The following is a 17,293-nucleotide window of genomic DNA, read 5'->3' as shown; positions in this document are numbered from 1 at the left end:
GGAATACCTGTTCTATGGTGTACTTGACAGAAGCCTAGTTGAACCCTCCACCCCCTCCTCCCTTTGACCCCCTCCCTTTGCCCCCCATACCAACCCAACTCTGACAGTATATAATCCCAGGTCTATAACTCATGCTTCACCATTCTGTTGTCACTGCCAACTTTAAGTACACTAGACTTTTGAAAAGAATTCTTTCTGGGATCAAAACTCAATTCATCACTTTTGTCAAGATGAACAAAATCATTTTCGGAATCCTTGCAGTTGCTGCATCTTTTATGCCGGGTGAGTCTAACCGATAATCAATGCCACTCACTCACAAACAAAACTGAGGATGCAGTTTGCTTGGACAATAGTTGATTTCAATGGTTATCATTTTAGGGCAGGGCCAATTTAGCTAAAGGGTTGTTAATCCAACAATCCTCCACCATAGGTTTCATCATGTGAGTTAAAGTGTCAATGCCATTCAGTTTGAAGGGTCAGTTCATTTATTTGTTGTTTCTTTTTCGACTTATCCATGGTTGTCGTTTCATCCATAAAGTTTTTATTGAGTTTGTTGGCTGGTAATGTAGCAATATCCAGCATCTCCAGGCAAAACATTTTTTAAGCACGTAAGCGATGCTGGTGGAAAAGGTAAGCATTGGCTAGTGGTGTATTCTACAGCATGGAGAGAGCAGGGGAGTGGGTGTGGAATGTAGAAGGTAGAGATCACTTTCCCCATTTTTTTGCTTGCACCGCTAGGGGATTTTTCAAAGAAATCGGAGATTACTACATAAAGACCAACAGAGAATAATGGAGACTAGAGAGATGAGTTTTAAATGATGAGAGAGGGATTTGTATGATCAATGCAATGTCTATGTTGTAATGGCATGCCATTTCAGTGATTTTCCTCATTCATTGAATAGCACACCAAACAAGGGTGTGGTCTGTGGTCTTCAGACGTCTATGGCCATACATCAAAACTGGGTGTGGCCTTCAGTTCAACCACAGCAGGTTTTGGTGATGACTATTGCTTTGGTGTTGGCATAGAATTCATATAATGCACAATAACAGTATAGAACAGAATAGAGTGACGTAATGAATGTGCGTCATGTTTACTCTCACTCTCTCTCTCTACCCCCAACAATGAATTACTTAGTAACAAAACAATGGTCATTCATTGTCTGTGAAGCCATGTTATCTAATTGTCTAACACCACCCAACGTTATGTGTTTCAGCCGAGTCCGCCTCAAAGTTTGGACTTGTATCCCTGACATGCAACAAATGTAGTGTGGGCCTGCTGGGTGTTTGCATGAACACTGCGGATGAGGTCTGCATAACCAACACAAGTAGCTGCTTCACTGGAAGGGCTAGTAAGTACCCTTCCTCGCCTCAACCCCCCCACCTCCCTCACCCATCCGCTCTTCTCATTCAGCCCACCTGGATGACCTGCTTAGTAGAAACTACCCACCCTTGTACACATAAACACACACACACACACACACACACACACACAGCATCATGTTCACTGTCATTCTAACTCTACTATTTTCTCTCTCGCTCTTTCTCGCTCTCTCTCTAGACTTACCTTCCCTCACTACTTTCGCAGGCTTCAACACCCAAGGCAACACCACCACCACTGCCAACTACAGTGTAGGGTAGGTTCTGTGTAGGATAGGTCCCTAGTGGGGGTGTTCCCCTGAGAGATCCGTAAGTGGGACGAAAGTCCCAGCCGCGGTGGCCGTAAGGCAGAAAAATGTGTGTGTGTGGATATATTTTCATGCATGTGTACTAGTACGAAAGGTTGTAGAGAATAGCCCATGTAGAAGGACAAAGGAAGGAAGTGTAAATGGTGGAGAATATGAGAAATCTGAGAGTATCTGTGCTTGATTAAAGATGAAAGGTTGTTAGTGGGAATGTGGATGGGGATAAAGGTTGCCTACAAGTTCTGGAGGAGAGCCTCATTCATGGTTAGAAAAGCAAGAAGATATTCAAATGTTGTTTTAACATGATTCGAATGTATTAGCAATAGCAATAAGGAGAGGTTGGTTTATGCCCTATTGGGGCGGGGAACCGTGTGTAACGCGTTTCGTCTTCATACGAAGGAGAGTCGGACCAAAATGCAGCGTGTGGTTTACGATCCATGTTTATTAATAATACGAAACACGAATCTCCAATACAATACTACAAAACAAAACGTAACGAAACCCTAACAGCCTATATAGTGTGAACACAGGGACACATAGGACAGGAACAATCACCCACAAACACACAGTGAAACCCAGGCTACCTAAATATGGTTCCCAATCAGAGACAATGACGAACACCTGCCTCTGACTGAGAACCATATCAGGCTGAACATAGAAATAGACAAACAAGACATGAAACATAGAATACCCACTCAGATCACACCCTGACCAATCAAAACATAGAAAATACAAAGTAAACTATGGTCAGGGCGTGACAGTACCCCCCCCCCAAGGTGCGGACTCCGGCCGCAAAACCTGAACCTATAGGGGAGGGTCTGGGTGGGCATCTGTCCGCGGTGGCGGCTCTGGCGCTGGACGTGGACCCCACTCCATGAACGTTTTAATCCCCCTCCTAAACGTCCCTAAATAGGTTACCCACCACAATGATAACATGGGACAGAGGGACAGCTCGAGACAGAGGTAACTCGGGACAGATAGGTAGCTCAGCACTGAGAGGAAGCTCAGCACTGAGAAGAAGCTCAGCACTGAGAGGAAGCCCAGGCAGGTAGTAGAAACTACCAGAACCTGGCTGGCTGGCGGTTTCAGCAGATCCTGGTCGACTAGCAGATCTGGGAGAATCTGGTCGACTAGCAGATCTGGGAGAATCTGGTCGACTGGCGGATCTGGGAGAATCTGGTCGACTGGCGGATCTGGGAGAATCTGGTCGACTGGCGGATCTGGGAGAATCTGGTCGACTGGCGGATCTGGGAGAATCTGGTCGACTGGCGGATCTGGGAGAATCTGGTCGACTGGCGGATCTGGGAGAATCTGGTCGACTGGCGGATCTGGGAGAATCTGGTCGACTGGCGGATCTGGGAGAATCTGGTCGACTGGCGGATCTGGGAGAATCTGGTCGACTGGCGGATCTGGGAGAATCTGGTCGACTGGCGGATCTGGTCGACTGGCGGATCTGGGAGAATCTGGTCGACTGGCGGATCTGGGAGAATCTGGACGACTGGCAGATCTGGAAGAGTCTGGACGACTGGCAGATCTGGAAGAGTCTGGACGACTGGCAGATCTGGAAGAGTCTGGTCGACTGGCAGATCTGGAAGAGTCTGGTCGACTGGCAGATCTGGAAGAGTCTGGTCGACTGGCAGATCTGGAAGAGTCTGGACGACTGGCAGATCTGGAAGAGTCTGGACGACTGGCAGATCTGGAAGAGTCTGGACGACTGGCAGATCTGGACGACTGGCAGATCTGGAAGAGTCTGGTCGACTGGCAGCTCTGTCTGCTCCATGCTGACTGGCTGCTCCATGCTGACTGGCAGCTCTGGCTGCTCCATGCTGACTGGCTGCTCCATGCTGACTGGCAGCTCTGGCTGCTCCATGCTGACTGGCTGCTCTGGCTGCTCCATGCTGACTGGCTGCTCTGGCTGCTCCATGCTGACTGGCTGCTCCATGCTGACTGGCTGCTCCATGCTGACTGGCTGCCCTGGCTGCTCCATGCTGACTGGCGGCCCTGGCTGCTCCATGCTGACTGGCGGCCCTGGCTGCTCCATGCTGACTGGCGGCCCTGGCTGCTCCATGCTAACTGGCAGCTCTGGCGGCTCCTTGCAGACTGGCAGCTCTGGCGGCTCCTTGCAGACTGGCAGCTTTGGCGGCATCCTGCAGACAGGCAGCTCTGGCGGCTCCTTGCAGACTGGCAGCTCCATGCAGACTGGCAGCTCTATGCAGACTGGCAGCTCCATGCAGACTGGCAGCTCCTTGCAGACTGACAGCTCCTTGCAGACTGACAGCTCCTTGCTAACTGGCAGCTCTAAGCTAACTGGCAGCTCTATGCTAACTGGCAGCTCTATGCTAACTGGCAGTTCTGAACAGGCGGGAGACTCCGGCAGCGCTGTAGAGGCGGAAAGCTCTGACAGCGCTAAACAGGCGGGAGACTCCGACAGCGCTGGAGAGGAGGAGGGCTCCGACAGCGCTGGACAGGCGAGGCGCACTGTAGGCCTGATGCGTGGTACTGGCACTGGTGGTACTGGGCCAAGGACACGCACAGGAAGCCTGGTGCGGGGAGCTGCTACCGGAGGGCTGGGGTGTGGAGGTGGTACTGGAAAAACCGGACCGTGCAGGCGCACTGGGGCTCTTGAGCACCGAGCCTGCCCAACCTTACCTGGTTGAATGCTCACGGTCGCCCTGCCAGTGCGGCGAGGTGGAATAGCCCGCACTGGGCTATGCAGGCGAACCGGAGACACCGAGCGCAAGGCTGGTGCCATGTAAGCCGGCCCAAGGAGACGCACTGGGGACCAGCTGCGTAGAGCCGGCTTCATGGCATTAGGCTCGACGCTCAATCTAGCCCGGCAGACACGCGGAGCTGGAATATACCGCACCGGGCTATGCACCCGCACTGGAGACACCGTGCGCACCACTGCATAACACGGTGCCTGTCTGGTCTCTCTAGCCCCCCGGTAAGCACAGGGAGTCTGCTCAGGTCTCCTACCTGGCATAGCCATACTCCCTGTTAGCCCCCCCCCAAGAAATTTTTGGGGCTGCCTCTCAGGCTTCCATCCGCTACGTCGTGCTGCCTCCTCATATCTGCGCCTCTCAGCTTTCGCCGCCTCCAGTTCTTCTTTGGGGCGGCGATATTCTCCTGGCTGAGCCCAGGGTCCTCTTCCTTCTAATTCGTCCTCCCATGTCCATACCTCCTCTTTGGGCTGCTCCTGTTGCCTCTTCTCCTGCTGCACCTTTGGGCGGCTACACTCCCCTGGTTTAGCCCAGGGTCCTCTCCCGTCGAGGATTTCCTCCCATGTCCAGAAATCCTTATTGCGCTTCTCCTCGCGCTGCTCCTGCCTGTTGACACGCTGCTTGGTCCGTTGGTGGTGGGTGATTCTGTAACGCGTTTCGTCTTCATACGAAGGAGAGTCGGACCAAAATGCAGCGTGTGGTTTACGATCCATGTTTATTAATAATACGAAACACGAATCTCCAATACAATACTACAAAACAAAACGTAACGAAACCCTAACAGCCTATATAGTGTGAACACAGGGACACATAGGACAGGAACAATCACCCACAAACACACAGTGAAACCCAGGCTACCTAAATATGGTTCCCAATCAGAGACAATGACGAACACCTGCCTCTGACTGAGAACCATATCAGGCTGAACATAGAAATAGACAAACAAGACATGAAACATAGAATACCCACTCAGATCACACCCTGACCAATCAAAACATAGAAAATACAAAGTAAACTATGGTCAGGGCGTGACACCGTGACTGATTATGTGTAAATAGGAAGACAACTGTGAATAATACTGGTTGTGTGTGTTGTCAACAACAGTGATATGAGGCGTAACACTGGCATAAGACATTAGGTCACCAGCATTCTCCAGTAGAAAATTGCCAAACACTTCAGTATTGTTTCTAATGCAAGGTATCAGGTCCTTTGACCAAATTATTAGGTAGCTATACCGTAACTACTCTCCGGGAAGTGGGTATAACTACCTACATTTAAAAATAAAATAAATTGGTGTGTATTAGAGCTGTGGTTGAGGAAATCTAAATGCTCTGGACACCTTCAGGAGAGGCGTCAGAATAATAACTATTGAAATGGCGACCGGTTGCCCCGATTCTCCATGTAAAGGGGGGCTCGAGGAAGAAAAGTTTCAAAAAGCCATAGAGGCGCTGAAAGAGGCGCATGAGCGTTCTACCAATTCAGCTCGAATATGGGAAGAATTGAGCAAACCAGATAAGATTGGTCAGCACTTCCCTGCTAATGGAAAATTACAATCTAATAGAGAATTCAGAGATGCTATTGTGAGTTGGCACAATGACAGAAAACAAACATCAAAAGCTCAAAACAGCAGCGTTTTGATGTCAGCGTTCCCATCAACAAAAAAGCAAAACCATTTCAACCAAAATTTGTTGATGTACTCAGCATCAAAAAGACTGGGTATGTGAGTACATTGATAGAATGTATACGTCTACTTTGATGGATGGTTTGAAACCTGTTATCAAAACGTCTATTACGGAGGTAGTGGAACAACATTTTCATTGGGATGAAATAGTAAGGAATCTAATTCCGCTCACTTTGTAGCTATGCCGTCCCAGTTGTTTGCCTCTCATCGGTGTAATGCACTGAGTATCCATAGTCAAGAGCTTTTGAGCTCTCGGCTCAAATTTTTGAGAGAGAAACACAGAAGCCCAGAATGCATTAAAGACACTCCCTTTGTTTTCACACTGTTTCTGTTCATGAATTTGAAGATGCTTATGTTGTAGAAGTCGATCACTGTAGTTTTGAAGCTGTAACTCTGAATTCCTAAAGGAGGATCGAAATGTGCAGAATTAATACGTGGAGGAAAATGGGGGAGGGTCATGCTTTTTCAATTTCAATCAAGGGGAGTGTTTAGTATTATTTATTTTTTAATCTAGTCATGTAATTTGCAATGTAATTTGTAATTACATCAATTTGTAATTGATGAAATGTCTATAGTTCTCAGTGTTTTAAATTAGTTCCTCATTAGGTTATACAGTGCCTTTGGAAAGTATTCAGACCCCTTGACTTTTTCCACATTTTGTTACGTTACAGCCTTATTCTAAAATTGATTAAACAAAAAAACGTCCTCATCAATCTACACGCAACATCCCATAATGACGAAGCAAAAAAAGTGTTTTTAGAAATTTTGGCAAATGTATTCAGACCCTTGCTATGAGACTCGAAATGTACCTCTTTTTTCAATTGATCATCCTTGAGATGTTTCTACTACTTGATTGGAGTCCACTTGTGGTAAATTCAATTGATTGGACATGATTGGAAAGGCACACACCTGTCTATATAAGGTCCCACAGATGACAGTGCATGTCAGAGCAAAAACCAAGCCATGAGCTCGAAGGAATTGTCCGTAGAGCTCCGAGACAGGATTGTGTCAAGGCACAGATCTGGGGAAGGGTACGAAAAAATGTCTGCAGCATTGAAGGTCCGCAAGAACACAGTGGCTTCTATCATTAAAAAAAAAATAATATTTTTTTAGGGCTCCTTTGTTCTCCATTTCCGCCTGAATGACGTGCCCAAAGTAAACTGCCTGTTGACAAGGCCCTGAAGCCAGGATATGCATATGATTGGTACCATTGGAAAGAACACACTTTGAAGTTTGTGGAAATGTTAAAATAATATAGGGGAATATAACACAATAGATATGGTAGGAGAAAATCCAAAAACAAACCTTCCTGGATGCAATTCCTATGGCTTCCAGAGCGTGTCAGAAGTCTATGTTGAAGGTTTCAGGCTTGTAACTTCAAAAACTAATAAGAAATATCAGTTTTAGTACAGGGACACAGTCTTGGAAATTTGTGTTTGCGCACACCATGAAGACAGTACGCACCTGCTAAAATCGTTTTCCTGTTGAACATGCTTCTTTCCGTAAGAAATATTCTAGTTCGATTTCATTATAGGGTATCTGAGGAGTGAATAGAAACATATTTTGACTTGTTGAAACAAAGTTTAGGGGTAGATTTTCGGATTCCTTTCTCTGCATGTTGAACGAGTGGATTACTCAAATCGATGGTGCCAACTAAACTGACTTTTGGGGATATGAAAGAAGGATTTTATCTAACAACACGACACTACATGTTATAGCTGGGACCCTTTGGACGATAAATCAGAGGAAGATTTTCAAAAAGTTAGTGAGTATTTTATCGTTATTTGTGAATGTATGAAACCTGTGCCGTTGGAAAAATATTTTGATGTGGGGCGCCGTCCTCAAACAATCACATGGCATGTTTTTGCTGTAATAGCTACTGTAAATCAGACAGTGCCGTTAGAATAACAAGAATTTAAGCTTTCAGCTGATATAGGACACTTATATATACCTAAAATATCCATACATTTTATGATTATTTATTTGAATTGTGCGCCCTCCAGTTTCACCGCTAGCGCGACGCCTATCCCTATTAACATGTTTTATTTTTGGTCATTTTTTACCATTTTTTCTCCCCAGTTGGTAGTTACAGTCTTTTCCCATCACTGCAACCACCCGTACGGACTCGGGAAAGGCGAAGGTTGAGAGCCATCCATCCTCCGAACCACGACCCCGCCAAGCCGCACTGCCCGCTTAACCCGGAAGCCAGCCGCACCAATATGTCGGAGGAAACACCATACAGCTGGCGAAATCAGCGTGCATGTGCCCGGGCCCGACACAAGGTGTCGCTAGAGTGTGATGGGACAAGGACATCCAGCCGGCCAAACCCTCCCCTATCTCGGACGACGCTGGGCCAATTGTACGCCACCTCATTGGTCTCCCAGTTGCGGCCGGCTGCATCACAGCCCGGGATTGAACCTGGATCTGTAGTGATGTCTCTAGCACTGTGATGCAGTGCCTTGCGCCACTCAGGAGGGCCTCCATCATTCTTAAATGGAGGAAGTTTGGAACTACCAAGACTCTTCCTAGAGCTGGCTGCCAGGCCAAACTGAGCAATCGGGAGAGAAGGCTCTTGATCAGGGAGGTGACCAAGAACCCGATGGTCACTCTGACGGAACTCTAGAGTTCCTCTGTGGAGATGGGAGAACCTTCCAGAAGGACAACCATCTCTGCAGCATTCCACCAATCAGGGCCAGACAGAAGCCACAATATTCTCTGGTCTGATAAATCCAAGATTGGACTCTTTGGCCTGAATGCCAAGTGTCACGTCTGGAGGAAAACTTGCACCATCCCTACTATAAGGCATGGTGGTGGCGGCATCATGCTGTGGGGTTGTTTTCAGCAGCAGGGACTGGGAGACTAGTCAAGATTGAGGCAAAGATGAACGGTGCAAAGTACAGAGAGATCCTTGATGAAAACCTGTTTCAGAGCGCTCAGGACTTCAGACAGGGGCAAAGGTTCACCTTCCAACAGAACAATGACTCTACGCACACAGACAAGACAATGCAGGAGTGGCTTCAGGACAAGTCTATGAATATCCGTGAGTGGCCCAGCTAGAGCCCATACTTGAACCTGATCAAACATTTCTAGAGAGACCTGAAAATGGCTGTGCAGCAACGCTCCCCATCCAACCTGACAGAGCTTAAGAGGATCTGCAGAGAAGAATGGGATTTTGTCCCTAAATACAGGTGTGCCAAGCTTGTAACGTCATACCCAATAATATTTTGTGCTGTAATCACTGCCAAATGTGTATAATGGGACTTTTAATATTTGTGCTTTTCTGGTAACTGATTTTTGTGTTCTATTCATGTGCTGTTCTAATAACCAATTTCTGTGTTCATGCAAGTGACTGATTTAACGAACCCTTACTTATCAGTATCTGAAATTTGGCAGTACGCCCAGACCTTGTTTTTAGAACAAACAAAAGATATCTCAGATTCAAGGTCTCAGTTTAGAGAGGAGAAGCCTTGTGAGATATTGGTCTGTCACATGTTATGAACCAGTGCTGGTCGTTCACATGAATGAAACAAAACGGTTATGATTAATGAATTATGCTAAATCATGCAAATATAACTTGTCTGTGTATAGTCGTATATAAGACAACTGCTGGGCCTGCCCAGGGAAAGCACCTGATTGACATGTGTACTATGGTGCATTGAGTTGGTTGGAACCTCTCCAGAATGCTGGCAAATAAAGGATGATTAATTTAAGATTGACATCGAGGGTCCCTGTGTAATAACTTCAACAAAGTACTGAGCAAAGGGTCTGAATACTTATGTAAATGCGATCTTTCCATTTTTCTTTTTAATAGATTAGCAAACATTTCTAAAAACCTGTTTTTGCTTTGTCATTATGGGGTATTGTGTGTAGATTGATGAGGGGGAAAAATATTTAATCCATTTTAGAATAAGGATGTAACATAACAAAATGTGGAAAAAGTCAAGAGGTCTGAATACGTTCCAAAGGCACTGTATTTTAAAAAATATTATTATTAAACATTTTTATCAGGGGGTGCAGCAGCACCCTCAGCACCCCTACTTCCCGCGGGTAGGGGTGCTGTATTCATCTTTATTCACTTACCTACTTACTTTTTCTATTGTTGTTGCATTGTCGACAGGTTAACCTACAAGCAGTAATTTTATTGCACTGTGTACACCATGTATATCATGTGTATATGACAAATAAACAAACTTGAACTTGAACTTAGAAAGGAAGGGGGGGGCAGCCAGAAAGAGAGGGGGAAAAAATAAAAATACATAGGCTTTTAGATGGTGTCACCAAATGTTAAGTAATCTAGAAATCTCACATTAGCTGGTAGAACTGACTAAATTAAATTAATCAGTCTTCTAATTTATTCCATTCCACAGTTTTTTTGTGTGTTTTTTTTGGCTCATGTCTTTATGTTCATATAGCCTAGGGGCTATGTAGCTTCTTATCTGTCATGTTTAGATTTATGTTGCTCTGTTATGCGGACACTTGAATTTTTCTTTATAGTTGAGTTGCCCTGGTCGTGTCAGTATACAGTAACTTTAAAGAGCAAATGCTCCTAAAAAGCAACTTCTCATTTAGAAAACCGCGTATGTGCCATCGATATGAGTCAGAAACATTTATTCTACTGTCAAAATTGACTACAAAGTGTAAATAGGATCATTTTGGTCATTATTATTATTATTGACAGATTAACCTTTCGGTTACTGGCCCAACATTCTGAACCGCTAGGTTACCTGCCAGCCACAGCTGGCAGCACACAAGTAATCAATTCGGAGTGCAGCTGCATGCAACCCGATCTTAATGCCTGTGGTAAACTATAAATAGTAGAAATACATATACAAATATTGAAAAGATTTTATGAGACAACTAAAAAATTGCAACATGAAAATATTGTACCATTTACATTATGCAATTTATTGACGGTCCCTAACTAGCCCCGGAGATAGGCTATCCAAAGTCAGGTCGCACAGCAGCCGGCTGAAGCTAATTGGCAAAATAATTTGGCTAACTCTTCCCACCTGCGAACACACATATGAGACACCCACATTAAACCACCCCAAAACCAACTCACGTTTGAGTTCAGTCATGGCCGCTAGCATTTCTTATTGAACCAAATTTAAAACGGAAAAAAAGTGCAGTTATCCTTTAAAACTAACTAATGACATGTTGTACAACTACCTTGCTTCCTTGCAGATGATCCAAGGAGGTGGACAGATAAGAACAGCAGACAAGTGGAGCACTTAGAACAGCAGCCAGGGGCAACTGGTAGGGAAGAGGATGATTTACGTAACACAGACACAGGCCAAAAATAAGTTAAGCTACCCAGTATCCACTTGAACGTTTTGGATTGCTAAACTAAAGAGGCACACCAGACAAGACAGAAAAAGCAACATAAGAATAAATGATGGAGAGAGGCACCAGACAAGACAGAGAAATACCAACAGAATAATATTATATGATTGAGAGAGACATCAGAAGAACAGAACAGGCTATAACTGAAGAGGATAGACAGTAACAAACAAGAACCCGAGACAGCCACAGACAAGACAGAAAAAGTGACAGAAGAGATGGAGACAGAACAGAGGTGGGTTGAGCACACAGTTGACTGTATCACTTCAACCTGCTATATAGATTCTAACTCTATTTGCACAAATTATAACAGGTGAAATACAGACAGTGAAAAAGTAAAACATGGTTTACAAAGAATTTGCAGGTGAGGTGAAAATGCCCAAGTAAAAAAACATGTAATGGTAATTTCATCTAGGACAACCCAGGGCAATTAAACTGATTCCAGAGGCCGACCCAAAACAACTTAGGAGGCACGCACACCATCCACCGCTTTAAAAAAAAAATGTATTAACCAGGTAGGCTAGTTGAGAACAAGTTCTCATTTACAACTGCGACCTGGCCAAGATACTTCAAATTTCTTAGCTATGTGTCACAGTCAGGAGAAGGTCAAAATTATGACTACAGTGTCATGTGCCTGTTTGCTACCTGGCAACAACAACCATCATCTTGGTATGATGTCACTGTGCCAGATTACTTGCTGTGGACTACACAGGCATCTTATAGAAAAGTAAAGGGCTGATATGACAATGTTTTGACAATGTTTTCAGTTTTTTAATTGGTTTGAGCGGGAACCGGGGAGGAGAACAAGGAAAACCTGTTTGTCCTGCTAAGTAGAAAAAAAAGCCGCTCTGAGTAAAGGATTGTTTAGGGGTGGAGAAAACTCCATGACACTGACAGACAGTACCAAAGAACACAGAAGACGGCAGAGGATTTTGTAGAACTTTTAAACATTTATTGAATTATTTTAAAACCTCTACAGGATCGGTGGGTCCCCCGCGGGACAGTTCAGCTAACGTAGCTAATATGATTAGCATGAGGTTGTAACTAGCAAGAACATTTTGCAGGACATAGACATATCTGATATTGTCAGAAATCTTAAAATCTTGTTAATTGAACTGCAATGTCCAATTTATAGTAGCTATTACAGTGAAAGAATGCCATGCTACTGTTAGAGGAGAGTGCACAGCTATGAACTTGAAAATGTATTAATAAACCAATTAGGCACATTTTGGCAGTCTTGATACAACATTTGGACATAAATGCAATGGTTCATTGGATCAGTCTAAAACTTTGCACATACACTGCTGCCATCTAGTGGCCAAAATCTAAATTGTCAAAGATGATGGTACAAAACATTTATTTTTTTCTTTGTATTATCTTTTACCATATCTAATGTGTAATATTCTCCTTCATTAATTTAACATTTTCACAAACTTCAAATTGTTTCCTTTCAAATGGTATCAAGAATATGCATATCCTTGCTTCAGGTCCTGAGCTCCAGTCAGTTAGATTTGTGTCCTTTTAGGTGAAAATTTGCAAAGTCATCCAGCCATCACATACAGTATATACATTTACACTTTTAAAAGGTTTTAAAAGTCAAAAATGTTTCAGATTTACCCAATCAGTCAAGCCATTCATGGTTAGTACACGGCTAACATCAAATTAGTATGCAGAGTTCTTCCCAAACAAGAAAGTACCTTGGATAAATTTCCAGTTAACCTAGATATCCCAATAACGATAACAGGTAAACACATAGAACTTTAAAGCTTGTTACAGTAACTTAGTGTGCAGGCTAACTCAAATGAGCTGCTAGCGTAATGTAGCTAGGCAACTTTACATACTGTATAGCCATCTAAGTGAATTAAATATCACCATCTAGCTATCTATATTGATGTATTTATCATTTTAAAAAGCTTGCAATTGCATTTGTAGCTAGCTAGCTAAAAGCCATGGAAGAGGGTGAAAGGATTAGTAGCTCCAGCTGTCAGAGAATGGAGAGAGTAGACTAATATAGATAGGGCAGGTACCTTTGTAGGAGGACATTATGAAATGTTGATCCAGTTCCAGCACCTAGCGAGAGAAACTATGAGGATAGAGAGATAGAGAAAGATAATATTCAGTGCAATTTTAGTAACAACACCTGTTTCTTTGTGATGTTTTTTGTATTCATATACAGAGAGCTGTGAAACCCTGTATGCAGATGAAGAGGTCCCGATGAATGTCCCAAGAGAATAAGAGTACATCTTTGTATACCATGGGTTATACACTGAGTGTACAAAACATTAGGAACACCTTCGAAAGCATTCAGCAGGGATACTGGCCCATGTTGACTCCAATGCTTCCCACAGTTGTACGCCTGTCACCTACTACCACACTCTGTTCAAAGGCACTTAAATCTTTTGTCTTGCCCATTCACCCTCTGAATGGCACACATACAGTACACAATCCATGTCTCAAGGTATAAAAATAATGATTTAACCTGTATTCTCCCGTTCATATACACTGTTCGAAATGCATTTAAGTTACATCAACAAGGTACAGTGCCTTGCGAAAGTATTCGGCCCCCTTGAACTTTGCGACCTTTTGCCACATTTCAGGCTTCAAACATAAAGATATAAAACTGTATTTTTTTGTGAAGAATCAACAACAAGTGGGACACAATCATGAAGTGGAACGACATTTATTGGATATTTCAAACTTTTTTAACAAATCAAAAACTGAAAAATTGGGCGTGCAAAATTATTCAGCCCCCTTAAGTTAATACTTTGTAGCGCCACCTTTTGCTGCGATTACAGCTGTAAGTCGCTTGGGGTATGTCTCTATCAGTTTTGCACATCGAGAGACTGAAATGTTTTCCCATTCCTCCTTGCAAAACAGCTCGAGCTCAGTGAGGTTGGATGGAGAGCATTTGTGAACAGCAGTTTTCAGTTCTTTCCACAGATTCTCGATTGGATTCAGGTCTGGACTTTGACTTGGCCATTCTAACACCTGGATATGTTTATTTTTGAACCATTCCATTGTAGATTTTGCTTTATGTTTTGGATCATTGTCTTGTTGGAAGACAAATCTCCGTCCCAGTCTCAGGTCTTTTGCAGACTCCATCAGGTTTTCTTCCAGAATGGTCCTGTATTTGGCTCCATCCATCTTCCCATCAATTTTAACCATCTTCCCTGTCCCTGCTGAAGAAAAGCAGGCCCAAACCATGATGCTGCCACCACCATGTTTGACAGTGGGGATGGTGTGTTCAGTGTGATGAGCTGTGTTGCTTTTACGCCAAACATAACGTTTTGCATTGTTGCCAAAAAGTTTGATTTTGGTTTCATCTGACCAGAGCACCTTCTTCCACATGTTTGGTGTGTCTCCCAGGTGGCTTGTGGCAAACTTTAAACGACACTTTTTATGGATATCTTTAAGAAATGGCTTTCTTCTTGCCACTCTTCCATAAAGGCCAGATTTGTGCAATATACGACTGATTGTTGTCCTATGGACAGAGTCTCCCACCTCAGCTGTAGATCTCTGCAGTTCATCCAGAGTGATCATGGGCCTCTTGGCTGCATCTCTGATCAGTCTTCTCCTTGTATGAGCTGAAAGTTTAGAGGGACGGCCAGGTCTTGGTAGATTTGCAGTGGTCTGATACTCCTTCCATTTCAATATTATCGCTTGCACAGTGCTCCTTGGGATGTTTAAAGCTTGGGAAATCTTTTTGTATCCAAATCCGGCTTTAAACTTCTTCACAACAGTATCTCGGACCTGCCTGGTGTGTTCCTTGTTCTTCATGATGCTCTCTGCGCTTTTAACGGACCTCTGAGACTATCACAGTGCAGGTGCATTTATACGGAGACTTGATTACACACAGGTGGATTGTATTTATCATCATTAGTCATTTAGGTCAACATTGGATCATTCAGAGATCCTCACTGAACTTCTGGAGAGAGTTTGCTGCACTGAAAGTAAAGGGGCTGAATAATTTTGCACGGCCAATTTTTCAGTTTTTGATTTGTTAAAAAAGTTTGAAATATCCAATAAATGTCGTTCCACTTCATGATTGTGTCCCACCCACTTGTTGTTGATTCTTCACAAAAAAATACAGTTTTATATCTTTATGTTTGAAGCCTGAAATGTGGCAAAAAGTCGCAAAGTTCAAGGGGGCCGAATACTTTCGCAAGGCACTGTATCATAGCATTCACCTGGATTCACTTGGTCAGTCTATGTCATGGAAAGAGCAGTTGTTCCTAATGTTTTGTACACTCCGTGTATGTTAGCAAATGTTGTCAACAGAAATACAGTTTAAAAGTCACACACAATGTATAAACCTATTACAACTGGAGCAGGCCAACCCTGCTGGGTGTGCAGGCTTCTGTTCCAGCCCAGCACTAACGCACCTTATTCATCGTATCAAACCTAATTAGTTAATAATTAAAGTGTCTATTGCTGGGCTGGAATAGAACCAAGTACCAAGTAGACCAAGGATCAGTGGAGCGAGGACTTTTTTTTTGTTCACCTGAAATTATGCCTTAGTAGTTATAGCCTACTTGTTACTAAGATGGCTAACCTTTACATATGACTTAACTTACTTACTTGATAAAGTGTTGAGTCTTTGAAGTGAAGTGTTTAAACTTCTTTTAATTGTTAACTTGAAACAATTATTCAAGATGAATTAGTGTCAATGTTGATTAATCACAGATCACAATCCTCTAATCAAGAGGGGAAGTGAATGTGTATCTAATTTGTCTGTGATTCTGTGTTGTACTCTCGAAGGAACATTACAGTTTTGTTCAGTTGTAAGCTCTCCAATTAGTTTTTGTTTGATTGTCACTCTCTCTCTGCATTCTATGGCTGCAACACCTACAGTATGATGGCATTAGCCTTATTGGCATTTGCAATGCACGACTTGACATTGTGCATCTGAAGCAGAGAATAGCTTGACTCACACATTGTTTGATATTGTAGAGCTATACGTTCTCAATTTAAAAATGATACCAGTAGACAATAATAGTATACAATGTACAGTGGGGCAAAAAAGTATTTAGTCAGCCACCAATTGTGCAAGTTCTCCCACTTAAAAAGATGAGAGGCCTGTAATTTTCATCATAGGTACACTTCAACTATGACAGACAAAATGAGGAGAAAAAATCCAGAAAATCACATTGTAGGATTTTTAATGAATTTATTTGCAAATTATGGTGGAAAATAAGTATTTGGTCACCTACAAACAAGCAAGATTTCTGGCTCTCACAGACCTGTAACTTCTTCTTTAAGAGGCTCCTCTGTCCTCCACTCGTTACCTGTATTAATGGCACCTGTTTGAACTTGTTATCAGTATAAAAGACACCTGTCCACAACCTCAAACAGTCACACTCCAAACTGCACTATGGCCAAGACCAAATAGCTGTCAAAGGATACCAGAAACAAAATTGTAGACCTGCACCAGGCTGGGAAGACTGAATCTGCAATAGGTAAGCAGCTTGGTTTGAAGAAATCAACTGTGGGAGCAATTAGTAGGAAATGGAAGACATACAAGACCACTGATAATCTCCCTCGATCTGGGGCTCCACGCAAGATCTCACCCCGTGGGGTCAAAATGATCACAAGAACGGTGAGCAAAAATCCCAGAACCACACGGGGGGGGACCTAGTGAATTACCTGCAGAGAGCTGGGACCAAAGTAACAAAGCCTACTATCATAACACACTACGCCGCCAGGGACTCAAATCCTGCAGTGCCAGACGTGTCCCCCTGCTTAAGCCAGTACATGTCCAGGCCCGTCTGAAGTTTGCTAGAGAGCATTTGGATGATCCAGAAGAAGAATGGGAGAACGTCATATGGTCAGATGAAACCAAAATAGAACTTCTTGGTAAAAACTCAACTCGT

Source organism: Oncorhynchus clarkii, chromosome 32, assembly GCF_045791955.1.
Source record: "Oncorhynchus clarkii lewisi isolate Uvic-CL-2024 chromosome 32, UVic_Ocla_1.0, whole genome shotgun sequence".
Lineage (NCBI taxonomy): Eukaryota > Metazoa > Chordata > Actinopteri > Salmoniformes > Salmonidae > Oncorhynchus > Oncorhynchus clarkii.
The sequence above is the reverse complement of the archived record's forward strand: the minus strand, read 5'-3'. Positions refer to the sequence as shown.